The sequence below is a fragment of the Rhinopithecus bieti genome, unplaced genomic scaffold, assembly GCF_001698545.2.
Source record: "Rhinopithecus bieti isolate Rb0 unplaced genomic scaffold, ASM169854v2 scaffold_12238, whole genome shotgun sequence".
NCBI lineage: Eukaryota > Metazoa > Chordata > Mammalia > Primates > Cercopithecidae > Rhinopithecus > Rhinopithecus bieti.
Genome location: NW_016807069.1, coordinates 139,786 through 158,413, shown reverse-complemented (window position 1 = coordinate 158,413; position 18,628 = coordinate 139,786).

The following is an 18,628-nucleotide window of genomic DNA, read 5'->3' as shown; positions in this document are numbered from 1 at the left end:
CTAATAGATAATCTTGAAGATCATTCTAAGGCCTATCTATGTCTTCTCTTTTTCTTTCCTCTTTTTGCTGCTCTGCAGTGTGTGGATGACATCTGAAACCCAGGGGAAGGGGGGCGAAGTGACTTGTCTAATTTAATCAGCTAATTGGTGACTGAGTTGCTGTGTTGAGATATTGATGGGGTGGGGAAAAAGGGAGGCATAGTGATGACTAATGCATTGATCTGCTGGATACCTGGAAATTACTGATAGAAATGTCAGGAGAATTAACCTATTTTGAGGCAAAGTTTTACCCCTGTCAATTGCATTTTAACCATCAACTGTGGCAGAGATGTGCAGAAGGTATTAGATATACAAGTGAGGTGTTCTGAAAAGGGAGACATTTCTGTCTGATGATTATCCTGTTGAGAATAAAAATTTGATTATATGAAAGATCAAACTTCCACATGTGTTTCAAAGACACAGTGTTCTGACAACACTTTTGTTCCCTCTGGTTAGTGATAATTGACTCTGACTGGCATTTTCACAAGATGAGATCCTTCTACTGTCAGAGAAGTGACTCAGAAAGCCAAGATTTTTTTTGAACATTTAAAAACATTTGTGACAATACAGTGCTTTTAATTTTTAATTTAATATGTTAAAAAATTCTTTAATAGAAGAAGCAACATCATTCACGTTAGAGTTAGTTATCACTGGCTTTTAGAAAATAAGATGTGATGCCTCAGCTCTGTCTAGACATGAAACATGTGGAGAATGACACAATTCAGGCTTAAAATGATGTTTTTTTCCTATCCCACTGGATAATTTGAGAGTATGTTTCTGTTATAATTTATTCAGTCTATACTTCTTATTTTCCATTTAATATTATCTAGAGAGATACAGTTTCTGAGACAAGGGAAAGCAGAAACATATATAGTTATTCAACATACATTACCACCAACAAAAGAACTGTGCTAAGTTTTATGGAAGATGCAAATATAAAGAGGACACAGCCTCTTTGTCAATTTGGCAGGCAGAACATTGTTAGTGCCATATGGGAAGGAAAAAATGCCATGGGAGCTTATTCATTCACTAACCAAATATTTATTGATTGTATGTTGCACTGCAGGCACGATGATATGAGATATGTAGATGTCTGAGACCCGGTCGCTGCTGTGAAAGATGAGAGAAATGCAAAAAGCAGAAAAAAAAGTGCTGTTATAGTATGAAAATACACAGCTGTTTACTTTTGTGGTCTCTCTCTTGACTAGTCATGATGATTTTTATTTGCTATTAACTTATTAAATAAAGTTAAAATGTTAAATTGTTAGCATGAATTTTATTGTTTATCTTTATATTGTGCAATGCCAATTTAAATGCAAACATCAGGACATTTCACTTGTGTGCAGAATCTCCAAAATTACACAATTTGTATTTTATTGTTTGTCCTTGGAGGGTGCCTCCTGCTGGTTGGAAGAGACAGACTCAAGCAAGATCAGGAAGATTGGAAGGAAGACGAAAGGATCTCCAAAGTGTCTGGTGGCTGAGGGAGAACTTGGGGTATAGGAATACTCGTGGGGCTAGTACAGACTCTTATAGGCACCCAAGGGCCCTGCTCTGTGATTTGGGTTACATTTGTGCTTGCTTGGGTCCAATGGCTACTAAGTTCCTCCTCCTACCAGCCAAGGAATCTTTGTGTTGCCCCCTCCCGGACAGAGGGCTAGGGCGGGAGTTGAGTTAGGTCCCTTCCATTTCCTTGGGCCACCATCACACAATAGATGGGTCCCCTCTAAATATCTTTAAACCTCTGTGCCAGGATGTGCTCAGTGCCTGGATGAGGGTGAGTGAGAAGGTTGTCCCTCCCTCCCTAGACACTTCTCACTTGGAGTGAGAATGGCAGCCACCAGGTGCCATCCTGAGCAAGATACAAGGTGTCTGTGCTGGACCACAAGCATATCCAAATTTGAGACCAAGCCCCTTCCCTGGTGAAGGGTGGCAGCAATCACTGAGCAGGGCATGTCAAAGAGGATGGGGAAGAGACGGGGTTGGGACGTGGGTAAGGGTGCCTGAGAACCCATTACACAGAGGCTCTTCCCATGGAGACAGGTCTGTGCAGTTAGTTCCAAGATCCTGGCACGTGCTCCATTGTTCTACTGGATTTCATTTACAAAACACAAATTCAAAGAAACAGTAATTAAGAATTCCAAACCCCCACACTTTGGGATCCTGAGGCAGTGGATCATTTGAGCCCAGGAGTTAGAGAGTAGCATGGGCAACAGGGTAAAACCCAGTCTCTCAAAAAAAAAAAAAAAAAAAAAAAAAAAAAAAATTAGCTGGGCACCTGCTTGTAGTCCCAGCTACATGAGGGGCTGAGGTCAGAGGATCATTTGAGCAAGAGAGTTTGAAGCTGCAGTGAGCCATGTTTACCCCTCTGCCCTCTGGCCTGAGTGATAGATTGAGATCCTGTGTCAAATAAAATAAAATAAAATAAAATAAAATAAAATAAAATAAATTTAAGAATTTCAAGATGGCAGCTGCAGAGCATTGACCCTAAGTGTGAAGTCTAAGTTCCATGCCTTGTGGGATTGCATTGGTTGCAAGCCCAAGGAGTCAGCTGTACTCTCCAGATCAGCTTTTTTGATGTTATTGTTTCCACTGTTTTCACAGCTGTGATGGCTGCATCTCTCAGAGAAAACTGTTTTCGCTTTGTGCTAAGTTAGAAGTACAGCTAGCCTATCAGTATTTTCCCTTTCAGGCTCTCTTTACTTGAATTACAGTTCAGGAGACCAAGTTTTAATGGGTTTTAAAGAGGTAATTTTCTTTACTTTTCTAAGGATGATCTCATCATCTTTTATGGTGGTCCCAGATTTGCTTTGGATGTAGATGCTGGTATTTTGAAACCTCACTAAAGTGAAATTCATGTGAAAATTGCAGGCAAGTATTGATTGCATGCAGTCAAGGACTCAAGATGACTCTCAATAATCAGCTACAAGAAAACATGCCATGATAGTTGCAGATATGCAGACAACCCTCTGTGTCCAGATACAGTGTGCAGGGGAATTTTGGCTGCTTATCATTTTCAGTGAGGCAGTGTGGGCCAGAGGTTAAGGTCATGGGGCTTGGGAACTCAGCAGGTCTGGGACTGAGTTCCTCCTCTACTGTTATGTGATTTAAGCCCTTCATCTTTCTGTGCTTCGTTAGACTCATGTACAAAATGAGGATTATGGTTTTGCCTTTTCTCATGGAGTTTTTATGAGAGTTAATTAAATAATACATGTGACATAGTATTCAATAGATGTAAACTTTATACCTTTTAATATGCAAGCATGAACAAAAAAGTGAAGGAGGGAAAGTCTGTTTCCACAGTACTGTCTCATTTTTATCACCCACCCTAAGAGCCCCAGTGCTCTCAGGCATTTCTGTGATGCTGCAGCTGATTTATTCCCTTCCTTGCAACAAGCTTTAGCTTGTTACTTTCACCCTTGCTGAACACTATTTGTATTATGTCCCACTTGCTCAGGGCCATTAGGAAAAGTTAGCTGACTAGATTAAACTTGTTTCTTAGTTGGCTGGATCATGATTTCTATTTCAAACACTGAAGTGAGATAAGTCGGAAGATAAAGTTCTGAAAGAGTGAACATGGACACAGGGAGGGGAACATCACACTCTGGGGCCTGCTGTGGAGTGGCGGTCTAGGAGAGGGATAGCATTAGGAGAAATACCTAATGTAGGTAAAGGGTTGGTGGTTGCAGCAAACCATCATGGCACGTGTATACTTATGTAACAAAACTGCACATTCTGCACATGTAACTCAGAACTTAAAGTATAATAATAAAAAAATTAAAAAAGAGCAAATGGGTGTCTGGAAAATGATGATGATAAAATAAAAGTAAAGTAAAAAGCAGGAAATGTTATCAAGAACTGTCAGGTCACTCCAGATTTTAAGTTTCTTTGAGGGCACAAACTGGGGCTATCACATTTCCATATCATCAATATCCTTAGCACAATGTCTCACTCACTTTAAGAGCCCAGCGAATTTGCAGCATTTACAGTGAACAGCGTTCGGCATCCAAGATTCTGGAGGGAGTGGTCAGGAACAGGGTCCTGGCTGAATGAGAGATATGGAAATAGACTGGAAGTTTAAGAGGGTCTGTACTGTCTGCTGATTCCCTGAATGAAGCAGAAGGAGCTGAGCACTTCATGGTTTGGGCTGTATCTCACTTTCACCATAGCTGTGTAATCTTGGGCAAATAAGTTACACTCTCTGAGCTGCAGTTTCCTCCACTCTTTTCTGTATAATGAGAATATAACCACCCGATGGCATTAATGTGTGCATCACAAGAGCCTCTCACAGTGCCAGGAACAGGGTAAGAAGCCAAGAACTATTATCTTTCCAGTCAACTTCCTCCTAACCTTTCCTTTCTTTCTGCCTCCTAAAATTTCTACGTTGTTCTTGTCATGAAGAGTTAACCAAAAAGTGCCACTGTTGGTCAGGGATATTGTGAAAGAATGTTGATGCGCTATTGCAAAACCTTCTGCAGTGAATGAAAAACAATACAAGCATCTGTCCTTCTGGCGGTAGAGTGAGCAGCAACAACCTTGTGAATAAAGGACAACACTTTATTATATTTTGTTAAACCCAGAGGCGGTATGAAGACTTGAGAGTATGGGTTTTGTGGTGAGACGGATGCGGTTTTGTCATATGTGTTAGCCATTCCAACCAGCTAAGTTACTTAACTTCTTCGTGTTAAGATTTCCAAATCTGTGATATACCTACTTCATTTGTTCACTTATTCATTCATGCATTCTTTCCTGAGCACCTACCATCGTATGTGAAGAGCACCTTCAGTGACGATTACAGGCTTGTAGCTATTGTGGGGTACAGAAAGCACACAAACTTGTGGGGGTGCTGAAGGCTGAGGAAGAGTCAGGCAGTGTGTGATTGTTAAAGGAAGGAAACCAACTGCATGAAAGCCGAGAGATGAGATTCAGGAGCAGAGAATGCCAGTGGTGCTGAGGCATTTACCTCTGAGAGTTCTAGGCGTGATGAAAGAGAGTTAAGTGCTGTGGATGAAACAGCTGGATAGATTAGGAAGGGCCTTGAATGCCACTTTAAGGAATTCATAGTTTATTCTTCCTGAACAGTACTTTCTGATGAGACCAGAGGATCCACCGGGACCCACTGAACATTCTCTTCTTTCCAGAAGATTCACAGTCACATTAGTATCTATTAATTATCTACAGTATTCTATTTAAGGTTTGTTTAAAAGCTTCCCTAAACCTAATTAATATTTAAAATATTATTACCCTCTTATGAACTGAGGCTCCAAAAAACCTGCTTGGGGAGAAATGATGAGAAATGGGAAGACATTTCAGGATTGTAAGTTGGGAACCAACATAATCATACTTGCAGTTTATAAAGATATAATAATATCTACCTCTGTGGAGCTCTAAGTACTCTTCAGAGTACTTAACTAATTTAATTCTTATAACAAGTCTATGAGGTAGGAAGTATTACTTTTGCATTATGAAAATGAGCAAACCAATGAATATAGGACTTTATTTCCTAAGGTTACAGAACTGGATATAAGTGGAAGGGCTTAAGTGTGAGTGAGCTTGGTCAGCCTGCTTTAGAGACTCTACTCAACAGAGGATTCCATGAGAACAATGGATTGGAGTAAAACAAGATGGGAGATAACTAAGAAGAGGTTATTCTAATTTAGGTGAGAGATGATGTTCACTTGGGCTTCATACGTTTGTTTAGAGAATTAAATACTATAATATGTTTAAGTCACCTATTTAGTTTCTACTATATGGTAGGCAGTAAAAAATGATAGTTTTCCTATGCATATGTGGAAAATTGATATATGAAAGATGCATATTCCAGATTAGTGGAGAAGGCAGGGTGTATAAGGCTGCCATAACAAAGTACCACAAATTGGGTGCATTAAACAACAGGAATTCATTGTCTCACAGTCTGGAGGCTAGAAGTCTGAAATTAAGGTGTGTAAGTTTGGTTCCTTCTGAGGGCCATGAGGGAAGGATCTGTTACTCCTTACTTTGACTTGTAGGTGGGTACCTTCAGGTTTGCACTGTGTTCTCCTCTATGGGTATCTATCTCTAAATTTCCCCTTCTTAGAAAGACATTAGTCATATTATTTTAGGGTCCACTGTAATGACCTCATTTTAACTTGATTATCTCTTTAAATACCCCACGTCCAAATAAAGTTATATATTCTGAGATACTGAGCATTAGCATGTCAACATATAAATTTTGGGGACAAAATCAATTCATAATAGAAAATTCTTTAATAATGGCACCACAAAAATTGGTTATCATATGGAGAAAAAATCTAGATTCTTACTTCACATCATATTAAAAATCATTATCTTAAGGACTCAAGATTTAAATGCGAATGACAGAAATGGTAAGATATTTAGAAAATATATACTAGAATATACTTATAATCTAGTATCTGGAAGGACTTTTAAAATGCAACACAAAAATGCTGAACTGTAACATGAAAGATGGGGTTTAAAATATTTAAATGTGATTACTTTAAAATTGAGGACTGTAAAAAAAGAGAACATTAAGAAAATGAAAAAGCAAGCTATAATTTGGATAAATATATGTGAAAAACATGATCTACAATGGATTAGTATCCAGAACATGTAAGGAATCAGTAAGAAGACAACCCAATAAAAACTGGACAAAAGAAAACAGACATTTCATAGAAGAAGAAACAGGAATGGACAGAGAAATGTAATTTATGCCTATTATGTGATATTTTATAATCATCTGGTTGGTAAAAATTGAAAAACTAGACAATTTCAAGCATTGTCATGAATGTGAATGAACGGGAGCTTATACACATAGCTTGAGGGAATGTGAATTAATACAACAGCTTAACATTATCTTGTAAAGTTGAGCGCTATGATTCAATAATTTCACTCTAGGTATATATCCTAAAGAAACTCTTCCACAAGGTGATGGGTGCAAGACCATTCATAGTATAATATTTCATAAGAACAAAACCTGGGAAAATAACTTCATAGCTATTAACAGAATACTATTTTAACATGTGAATGTCCTAACATTGAGATATTATAGAACTTTGTAAATGAGTAAACTACTGCTGTGTATATCAATATACATGCATTAAAAAATTTTGCATAAAAAAGCAAGTTGCAGAAAATTTACAAACCAAAATAATTAATATATTGGCTCATCTGCATATTTATATAACAAAACAATATAAAAATGCAAGAGAATGATGACACAATTCAGGACAGTGGTTATCTGGGGGAAAGATATAGAGAAATGAAATGGAGGGAGAGGCATATAGGCAGATGTAATATTGGTAATGTTCTAATATAGTCCTTGCTGTGGATTGAATTGTGACCATTCCAAAAAAGATTTGTTGAACTCCTAACACCTTGAATTTCAGAACGTGACCTTATTTGGAAATAGGGTAGCTGCAGATAAAATTAGTTAAGATCAGGTATTGGAGTAGGGTAGACCCCAATCTAACATGACCGAGGTCTTTATAAGAAGACAGCTACGTGAAGACGAAAACACAGGGATAAGGGTATGTGAAAATAAAGGCAGAAATTACAGTCATATTCCTCTGCAAGCCTAACAATGTAAAAGATAGCCAGAAAATCACCAGAAGCTAGGCAAAGGCATGGAATAGATTTTCCCTCACAGTTCTCAGAAAGAGCCAATCCTGTCAACACATTGATTTTGGACTTCTAGCCTTCAGATTTGAAAACAATAAATTTTTGTTGTTTAAGCTGCCTAGTTTATAGTACTTTGTTACAGCAGTCTTAGAAAATGAATACAGTTTTTTAATAAAGTGGCAGTTCATAATGTTTATTTTATAATTTAAAACTCACAAATGTGTACATATACTACTTTTTATATTGAAATAGTTACATAATAAAATGAAAAGACAAAGTTATTATTTTATCACTATGAAACGGTGGCATGTATTCACTATTAATCTTTTTTTTTTTTTTTTGACAAGGTCTCACTATGTTGCCCAGGGTGGAGTGCAGTGGCACAATCACAGCTCACTGCAGCCTTGGCCTTCCAGGCTCAAGTAATCCTCCCACCTCAGCCTCCCAAGTAGCTGGGACTATAGGCATGTACCACTACACCTGGATAATTTTTGTATATATATATATTTTTTTGGTAGAGATGGGGTTTCACCATGTTGCCCAGGCTGGTCTGGAACTCCTACACTGAAGCCATATGCCTACCTTGGCCTCCCAAAATACTGAGATTACAGGCATGAGCCACTGTGCCCAGCCTCCACTATTAATCCTGATGGCAAATTCCAATAAAGTTTTTCTGGGAAATTTTATTAAAACTATAAAGTCAACTTCCAGAACTCCTCTTGATTTTTATGGATCTTTTATCTCAACCTCAGTGACATGGAGTCTCTGTTTCTCTGATTGCAATTACAGTGTGCCCATCTTCTGAGAGAAGTGTTTTGCTGGTAATCCTGAATGAAGGTGAGTGGAAAACACACACCTGTCATGGCATGTTATCTTCTTGTAGACAGGCTGACATCAACTCTGCCTCTATTTAACACAAAAAGGACCTCAAAATCACATCAAGATTTCCAGCATGCATGCTACAAAAGTAAGTGCTTTCTCCTAGCCTAGAAGCCACACCAGAGCAGAGGCTAAGATGCCTTATTCATACAACTGTGTTTCTGCCTCCTAGAAACGGAATGTGGCGCAAAGTAGATGCTCAATGAATTTACTGAAGAATGTATGAATGAATGGTTCTATTAGTGTCCACCTCTTTGAAACAAGACAAGCTGCAGTACTTTTCAGAAGGGTTTATCAGGCATCTCCCACTCTGCACAACATTTTGATCTGCTAGTTCCTTTCATCTGTGGATTCCTCAGTTTTTCTTTTTGTATAAGCACTCAAGGGTTGTCTTTGGGTATTTTGAATAGGGATCAGATTTGGGGCCCGTAATACCAGACACACATATTTGTCTGTGTTTGTGAGTTTTTTTTTTTCTTTTGAAGGTAGTTATTCTTCCTTATAGACTAGTAACATGCAGAGAAGAGATGGAGGCATTGTAGACTCTTTTATTAATGCTCAGGTGAAATGTGTCTTGATTAAGGAATGGGTTCTAAAAAAGGAACACCAAGAGTACATACAAAGTAGATATTGTTTTCAAATTGGATTTATTTAGTACATTGAAAAAGAAATTAATACTGTTTTGAATATATTACATAATGAATGTTATAATTTGACGTTGTATTAATGTGAATTTTTTTCTGTTTTTAAATACCCAGGAGCTACAGCAGCTGATGTTAGTGAGATACTCCAGTGAGAGCCTGAAAATTTTCAAAATCCTGAACTCTAATACTGGAAATACTGACTATAGCATTTATTAATTTAAGCAACATTTGATGAGTAGACAGGCATTGTCTTAGGTGAGAACGAAGAGATGAACAAAACTTCTGCAGTCATTCATTTCAGTGGGAGAGATATAAGTAAACCAACAATTGCAATGTCATGTCATTAAGTGCTATTAATCATTAAAGGAAAGAATAGGAGGTGGGGCCAAGATGGCTGACTAGAAACAGTGGCAACTGGAGGTTCCCATCGAAAAGAATCATAAAAAACATGTGAATCTTTCACCAGCAACCAAGGTATCCAGGTTCTCTCATCAGAACTGACTAGGTGGCTGGCATGATCCACAGAGAGTGAGGAAGAGCAGGGTGGTGCAGCAGCCCACCTGAGAACCACATGGGGCAGGGGAGATCCCACTCCCCAGCCAAGGGAGACGGTTAGTGACTGTGCTTCCCAGCTGGGAAGACTGCGCTTTTTCCATGGAACTGTGCAACCCACGGACTGGAAGATCCCACTTGCAAGCCAATGCAGATTCTCAACAGCCTCTCAGCTGGAATCTGCTTAACTCTGCCAAGCTCCTGGGGGGAGGGGCGACCAGCATCACAGCTGTGACTGCCTGCTGTTTAAGTCATTTGAGCTCCTTGGGAGAGGGGCAGCAGCCAGCACTGGAACTCACAACTGCCTAACATGCTAAGCTCCCTGGGTGGGAGAAGGGTGGCATCCATCTCTATAGCTCCAGACCACACTTTTCCCTTGCTGGAGTCAGTGAGGCTGGATGACTTGGTCCCAAAAGGTGTCCCCACAGCCTTACACAACAGCTGTGACAGACTGCAGCCAGAGCGCCTCTTCAGGCCTGACCCTGACTCATCCTTCCTTACTGGGTGGGGCTTCCTGTAGGAACTCCAAAAATTCTAACCAGAGGCTCAGGGATAGAACCCTGATCTCCCTTGGCCTGAGCCCCTAGGAGAAGGGGTGCCCACAGTCTGTGGACCAGCAGACTTAGCCTTTCCTCCTGGTAGTTCTAAGGAATCCAGGCAGCCCAGATAAGTGGGTTTTTCCCTAGCTAAGCACACCCCCTCCACCGAGGGACAGTCAAAGTGCTTTGTTAAATGGGTCCTGTTCCCCAAGACACCCAACTGGGTAAGACCCTCCAACAGAGGTTATCAGACACCCTATATAGGAGGGATCCTGCTGGCATCAGGTTGGTGACTCTCAAGGTCAGAGATCCCAGAAGAAGGAGTAGGCACCCATCTTTGCTGTTCTCCAGCCTCCTTGAGTGACATCTCCAAGAATGGGAGTGAACTAGATGAATAGGGCCTGAAGTGAATCCCCAGCAAACCACAGCAGACCTATAGAAGAGGGACCTGACCATTGAAAGAAAAACAAACAAACAGAAAGCAACAACAGCATCAACAGCAACAAAAAGTTTTCACAAAAACCCCATCCCAGGGTCAGTAACCTCAAAGACAGAAACTAGACAAACTCACGAAGATGAGAAAGAATCAATGAAAAAAACGCTGAAAACCCAAAAGGCCAGAGTGCCTCTTCTCCAAATGTTCACAATGTCTCTCCAGCAAAGGCACAAAACTGGATAGAGGATGAGATGGACAAATTGACAGAAGTAGGCTTCAGAAGACGGGTAATAAAAAAACTATGCTGAGCTAACGGAGCATGCTCTATCCCAATGCAAAGAAGCTAAGAACCTTGATGAAAGGTTAGAGGAGCTGCTGACTAGAATAACCAGCTTAGACAGGAACATAAATAACCTGATGGAGCTGAAAAACACAGCATGAGAACTTTGTGAAGCATACACAAGTATCAATAGCCAAATTGAACAAGCAGAAGAAAGGATACCAGAGTCTGAAGACCACCTTGCTGAAATAAGGCATCCAGACAATATTAGACAAAAGAGAATGAAAAGGAAAGAACAAAGCCTCAGAAAATATGGAACATCATATATAAAGACCAAACCTACAATTGACTAGCATACCTGAGGGAGACGGGGAGAATGGAAACAAGCTGGAAAACACACATCAGGATATTATCCAGGAGAACTCCCCCAACCTAGCAAGACAGGCCAACATGCAAATTCAGGAGATACAGAGAATATCACTAAGATTACTCCATGAGCACATCAATCCCAAGACACATAATCTCCAGATTCTCCAATGTTGAAATGAAGGAAAAAATTTAAAGGGCAACTACAGAGAAAGGCCAGGTCACTTACAAAGGGAAGCCCATCAGACTAACAGCAGACCTCTCAGCAGAAACTCTACAAGCCAGAAGAGCTTGGGGGCCAATATTCAACATTCTTAAAGAAAAGAATTTTCAGCCCAGAATTTCACATTCAGCCAAACTGAGCTTCATAAGTGAAGGAGAAATAAAATCCTTTTCAGGAAAGCAAATGCTGAGGGATTTCATTACTACCAGGCCTGCATTGCAAGAGTTCCTAAAGTAAGCACTAAATATGGAAAGGAAAATCAGGTGCCAACCACTGCAAAACACACCAAAATATAAAACCCAATGACACTATGAAGAAACTGCATCACCTAGTGTGCAAAATAACCAGCTAGCATCATGATGACAGGATCAAATTCACAATAATAATACTAACCTTAAATGTAAATGTGCTAAATGCCTCAATTAGAAGACACAGATGGGCAAATTGGATAAAAAGTCAAGACCCATCAGTGTGCTGTTTTCAGGAGACCCATCTCATGTGCAAAGACATAGGCTCATAGAGACATAGGCTCAAAATAAAGGGATGGAGGAAAATTTGTCAAGCAAATGGAAAGCCAAAAAAAGCAGAGGTTGCAATTCTAGTTTCTGAAAAAACAGACTTTAAGCCAACAAAATAAAAAAAGACAAGAAAAAAATTATATAAAAGTATAGGGAACAATGCAACAAGAGGAGCTAACTATTCTAAATACATATGCACCCAATACAGGAACACCCAGATTCATAAAACAAGTTCTTAGAGACCTACCAAGACTTAGACTCTGATGCAATAATAGTAGGAGACTTTAATATCCCACCTTGAACTCAGCTCCGAACCAAGTGGACCTAATAGACATCTACAGAACTGTCCACCCCAAATCAACAGAATATACATTCTTCTCAGTGCCACATGGCACTTATTCTAAAATCAACCACATAATTGGTAGTAAAACACTCCTCAGCAAATGCAAAAGAACTGAAATAATAACAAACAGTCTATCAGACTACAGTGCAATCAAATTAGAACTCAGGATTAAGAAACTCACTCAAAACCACACAATTACATGGAAATGGAGCAACCTGCTCCTGAACGACTCCTGGGTAAATAATGAAATTAAGGGAGAAAACAAGAAGTTCTTTGAAACTAATTAAAACAAAGAGAAAACCTACCAGAATTTCTGGGACACAGCCAAAGCAGTGTTAAGATGGAAATTTGTAGCACTAAATGCCCACATCAGAAAGCTAGAAAGATCTCAAATCAACACCCAGACATCACAATCTAAAAAAGTTAGAGAGGCAAGAGCAAACTAATTCAAAAGCTAGCAGAAGACAAGAAACAATTAAGATCAGAGCAGAATTGAAGTAGATAGAGACAGAAAAAAGCTCCAAAAAATCAATGAATCCTAGAGCTGCTTTTTTTTTTTGAAAAAGTTAACAAAATACATAGACCACTAGCTAGACTAATAAAGAAAAAAAAAGAGAAAAATCAAATAGACACTGTAAAAAATGATAAAGGGAATATCACCAGTGACCCCACAGAAATACAAACTACCATCAGAGAATTCTATAAACACCTCTATGCAAATAAAATAGAAAGTCTAGAAGAAATAGATAAATTTTTGAATACATACACCCTCCCAAGACTAACCCATGAAGAAGTCAAATCCCTGAATAGACCTATAATGAGTTCTGAAATTGAGGCTGTATAATAAATAAAATAAAGGGTATTCAAATAGGAAGAGAGCCTACCAAGCAAAAAAAGCCCATGACCAGACGGATTCATAGCTGAATTCTACCAGAGGTACAAAGAAGAGCTGGTACCATTCCTTCTGAAACTATTCCAAATAATTGAAAAGGAGGGACTCCTCCCTAACTCATTTTATAAAGCCAGCATCATCCTGATACTAAAACTGGGCAGAGACACAACAAAAAAAGAAAACTTCAGGCCAATATCCCTAATAAACATTGATACAAAAATCCCCAGTGAAATACTGGCAAACTGAATCCAGCAGCACATCAACAAACTAATCCACCTTGTTCAAGTTGGCCTCATCCCTGGGTTGCAAGGCTGGTTCAACATATGCAAATCAATAAACGTAATCCATCATATAAACAGAACCAAAGACAAAACCACATGATTATCTCAATAGGTGCAGAAAAGGCCTTTGATAAAATTCAACATCCCTTCATGTTAAAAACTCTCAATTAACTAGTTATTGATGGAACATACCTCAAAATAATAAGAACTGTTTATGACAAACCCACAGCCAATATCATATTGAATGGGCAAAAGCTAGAAGCATTCCCTTTGAAAACCAGCACAAGACAAGGATGCCCTCTCTCATCACTCCTATTCCACATAGTATTGTAAGTTCTGGCCAGAGCAATCAGGCAAGAGAAAGAAATAAATGGTATTCATATAGGAAGAGGGAAACATGTCCCTGTTTGCTAAGGACATGATTTTATATTTAGAAAATGCCATTGTCTCAGCCCAAAAGCTTCTTTTTTTTTTTTTTTTTTTTTTTTTTTTTTTTTTTTTTTGAGACGGAGTCTTGCGGCCTGTGCCAGGGCTGCGAGTTGCCAGTGGCCGCGATTCTCGGGCTCAACTTGGCAAACCTGCCCTCCCGGGTTCCGCCCATTTTCCCTGCCTCAAGCCTTCCCGAGTAGCTGGCGACTAACCAGGTGCCCGCCACCTCGCCCCGCTAGATTTTTTGTAATTTTTTTTGGGGTGAAGGACGGGGCGTTTTCACCGCCTGCGTTAGCCAGGATGGTCTCGATTCTTTTTCTGACCTCATTTGAATCCGCCCGCTCTCACGGCGCCTCCAAGCTGCTGGGATTACCAGCGCTTTGAAGCCACCCGCCCGGCCCCCCAAGGCTTCTTAAGCAGGACAAAGGAAACTTCAGCAAAAGACTTCAGCAAAGTCTCAGGAAACAAAATCAATATGCAAAATCACAAGCATTTTTTTTTACACCAACAGTAGAAAAGCAGAGAGCCAAATCATGAATGAACTCCCATTCATGATCACTACAAAAAGAATAAAATACCTAGGAATAGAGCTAACAAGGGATGTGAAGGACCTCTTCAAAGAGAACTACCAACCACTGCTCAAAGAAATAAGAGAGGGCACAAACAAATGGAAAACCATTCCATGCTCATGGATAGGAAGAATCAATATCATGAAAATGGTCATACTGCCCAAAATAATTTATAGATTCAGTGCTATTCACATCAAACTACCATTGATATTCTTCACCAGAATTGGAAAAAGCTACTTCAAACTTTATGTGAAATCAAAGAAGACCCCCATATAGCCAAGACAATCCTAATCAAAAAGAACAAAGCCAGAGGCATCATGCTACCTGACTTCAAGCTATACTACAAGGCTACAGTAACCAAAACAGCATGGTATTGGTATCAAAACAGACATATAGACCAATGACACAGAACAGAGGTCTCAGAAATAACACCGCACATCTACAACCACCTGATCTTCAACAAACCTGACAAAAACAAGCAATAAGGAAAGGATTTCCTATTTAATAAATGGTGCTGGGAAAACTGGTTAGCCATATGCAAAAAACTGAAACTGGACCCCATTCCTTATACCTTATACAAAAATTAACTCAAGGTGGATTAAAGACTTAAATGTAAACTCTAAAATAATAAAAACTCTAGAAAAAAACATAGGTAATACCATTCAGGACATAGGCATGGACATAACTTTATGACAAAAACACAAAAAGCAATGACAACAAAAGCCAAAATTGACAAATGGGATCTAATTAAACTAAAGAGCTTCTGTACAGCAAAAGAAACTGTCATCAGTGAACAGGCAACCTAGAGAATGGGAGAAAATTTTTGCAACCTACCTATCTGACAAAGGTCTAATATTCAGAATTTACAAGGAACTTAACACATTTACAAGAAAAAAACAAACATCCCCATCAAAAAGTGGGCAAAGGATATGAACAGATGCTTCTAAAAAGAAGACATTTACACAGCCAACAAAAACATATGAGAAAAGCTCAATAGAACTGATCATTAGAGAAATGCAAATAAAAACCACAATGAGATACCATCTCATGCCAGTTAGAATGGTGATTATTAAAATGTCAAGAAACAAGGTGGATGGCAAGATGGTCTAATAGGAACAGCTCTGATCTTCAGCTCCCAGTGATATCAATGCAGAAGGCCAGTGATTTCTGCATTTCCAACTCAGGTGTCCAGCTCATCTCATTGGGACTGGTTAGACAGTGGGTGCTGCCCATGGAGGGTGAACAAAAGTAGGGTGGGGCCTTGTCTCACCAGAGAAGCACAAGGGGTCGGGGAACTCCCTCCCCCTAGCCAAGGGAAGCTGTAAGGGACTGTGCCATGAGGAATAGTGTACTCCAGCCCAGAAACTATGCTTTTCCCAAGATCCTTGCAACCCACAGAGCAGGAGATTCCCTCTGGTGCCTACTCCACCAGGGTCCTGGGTTTCAAACACAAAACTGGGCAGTTGTTTGGGTGGACACCTAGCTAGCTGCAGGAGATTCTTTTCATACCTCTGTGGCATCTGGAATGCTAGGGAGACAGAACTGTTTACTCCCCTGGAAAGGGGGCTGAAGACAGGAAGCCAAGTGGTCTAGCTCAGCGGATCCCACCCCCATGGAGCTCAGCTAAGATACACTGGCTTGAAATTCTCGGTACCAGCAGAGCAGTCTGACGTCAACCTGGTACGCTTGAGCTTGGTTGGGAGAGGAGTGCCCACTATTACTGTGGCTTGAGTAGACAGTTTTCCCCTCACAGTGTGAATAAAGCTGCCAGGAGGTTTGAACTGGGTGCAGAACCCACCATAGCTGGGCAAAGCTGCTGTAGCCAGACTGCCTCCGTAGATTCCACCTCTCTGGGCAGGGCATCTCTGAAAGAAAAAGGCAGCAGCCCCAGTCAGGGGCCTACAGATCAAACTCCTATCTCCCTGGGACAGAGCACCTGGGGGAAGGCGCGGCTGTGAGGCTGCTTCAGCAGACTTAAATGTTCCTGCCTGCTGTCTCTGAAGGGAGCAGTGCATCCCCAGCACAGCAATTGAGCTCTGCTAAAGAACAGACTGCATCCTCAAGTGGGTCCCTGACCACCATGCCTCCTGACTGGGAGGCACCTCCTAGCAGGGGTCGACAGACACCTCATACAGGAGAGTTCTGGCTGGCATCTGGCAGGTGCCCCTCTGGGATGAAGCTTCCAGAAGAAGGAACAGGCAGCAATCTTTGCTGTTCTGCAGCCTCTGCTGGTGATACAGGCAAACATCGTGTGGAGTGGACCTCTAGCAAACCCCAGCAGACCTGCAGAAGAGGAGCCTGACTGTTAGATGGAAAACTAACAAACAGAAAGGAATAGAATCAAAATCAACAAAAAGGATGTCCACACAGAAACTCCATCTGAAGCTAACCAACATCAAAGACCAAGGTAGATAAATCCATAAAGATGAAGAAAAACCAGTGCAAAAAGGCATAACATTCCAAAAACCAGAATGCCTCTTTTCCTCCAAAGGAATAAACTCCTCACCAGCAAGGGAACAAAACTGGACAAAGAATGAGTTTGACAAATTGACAGAAGTAGGCTTCAGAAGGTGGGCAATAACAAACTCCACTGAGCTAAAGGAGCATGTTCTAACCCAATGCAGGGAAGCTAAGGACATTGAAAAAATGTTAGACAAATGAAAAAATTGCTAACTAGAATAACCAGTTTAGAGAAGAACATAAATGACCTGATGGAGCTGAAAAACACAGCAGGAGAACTTTGTGGAGAATACACAAGTATCAATAGCTGAATCGATCAAGTGGAAGAAAGCATATCAGAGATTGAAGATCAACTTAATGAAATAAAGCATGAAGACAAGATTAGAAAAAAAAAAGAATGAAAAGAAATGAACAAAGCCTCCGAGAAATATGGGACTGCATGAAAAGACCAAACCTACGTTTGATTGGTGTACCCAAAAGTGATGGGGAGAATGGAACCAAATTGGAAAACACTCTTCTGGATATTAACCAGGAGAACTTCCCCAACCTAGCAAAACAGGCCAACATTCAAATTCAGGAAATAGAGAACACCACAAAGATACTCCTCGAGAAGTGCCATCCCAAGACACATAATAGTGAGATTCACCAAGGTTGACATGAAGGAAAAAATGTGAAAGTCAGCCAGAGAGAAAGGTTAGGTTACCCACAAAGGGAAACCCATCAGACTAACAGTGGATCTCTCTGAAGAAACCCTCCAAGCAAGAAGAGAGTGGGGGCCAATATTTAACATTCTTAAAGAAAAGAATTTTCAACCCACAATTTCATATCCAGCAAAACAAATCTTCATAGGTGAAGGAGAAATAAAATCCTTTACAGACAGGAAATGCTGAGAGATTTGTCACCACCAGGCCTGCCTTACAAGAGCTCCTGAAGGAAGCACTAAACATGGAAAGGAACAACCAGTACCAGCCGCTGCAAAAACGTACCAAATTGTGAAGACCATTGATGCTATGAAGAAACTGCATTAATTAAAGGGCAAAGTAACCAGCTAGCATCATAATGACAGGATCAAATACACACATAACAATATTAACCTTAAATGTAAACGAGCTAAATGCCCCCATTAAAATACACAGACTAGCAAATTGGATAAAGAGTCAGTAGCCATCGGTGTGCTGCATTCAGAAGATGCATCATACATGCAAATACATGCAAAGGCTGAAAATAAAAGGATGGAGGAATATTTATCAAGCAAATGGAAAGAAAAAAAGCAGGGATTGTAATCCTAGTCTCTAATAAAACAGACTTTAAACCAACAAAGATAAAAAAAGACAAAGAAGGGCATTACATAATGGTAAAGGGATCGATGCAACAAGAGGAGCTAACTATTCTAAATATGTATGCACCCAATACAGGAGTACCCAGATTCATAAAGTGAGTTCTTAGAAACCTACAAAGAGACTTAGACTCCCAAACAATAATAGTGGGAGACTTTAACAGCCCACTGTCAATATTAGATAGATCAATAAGACAGAAAATTAACAAGGATATTCAGGACTTG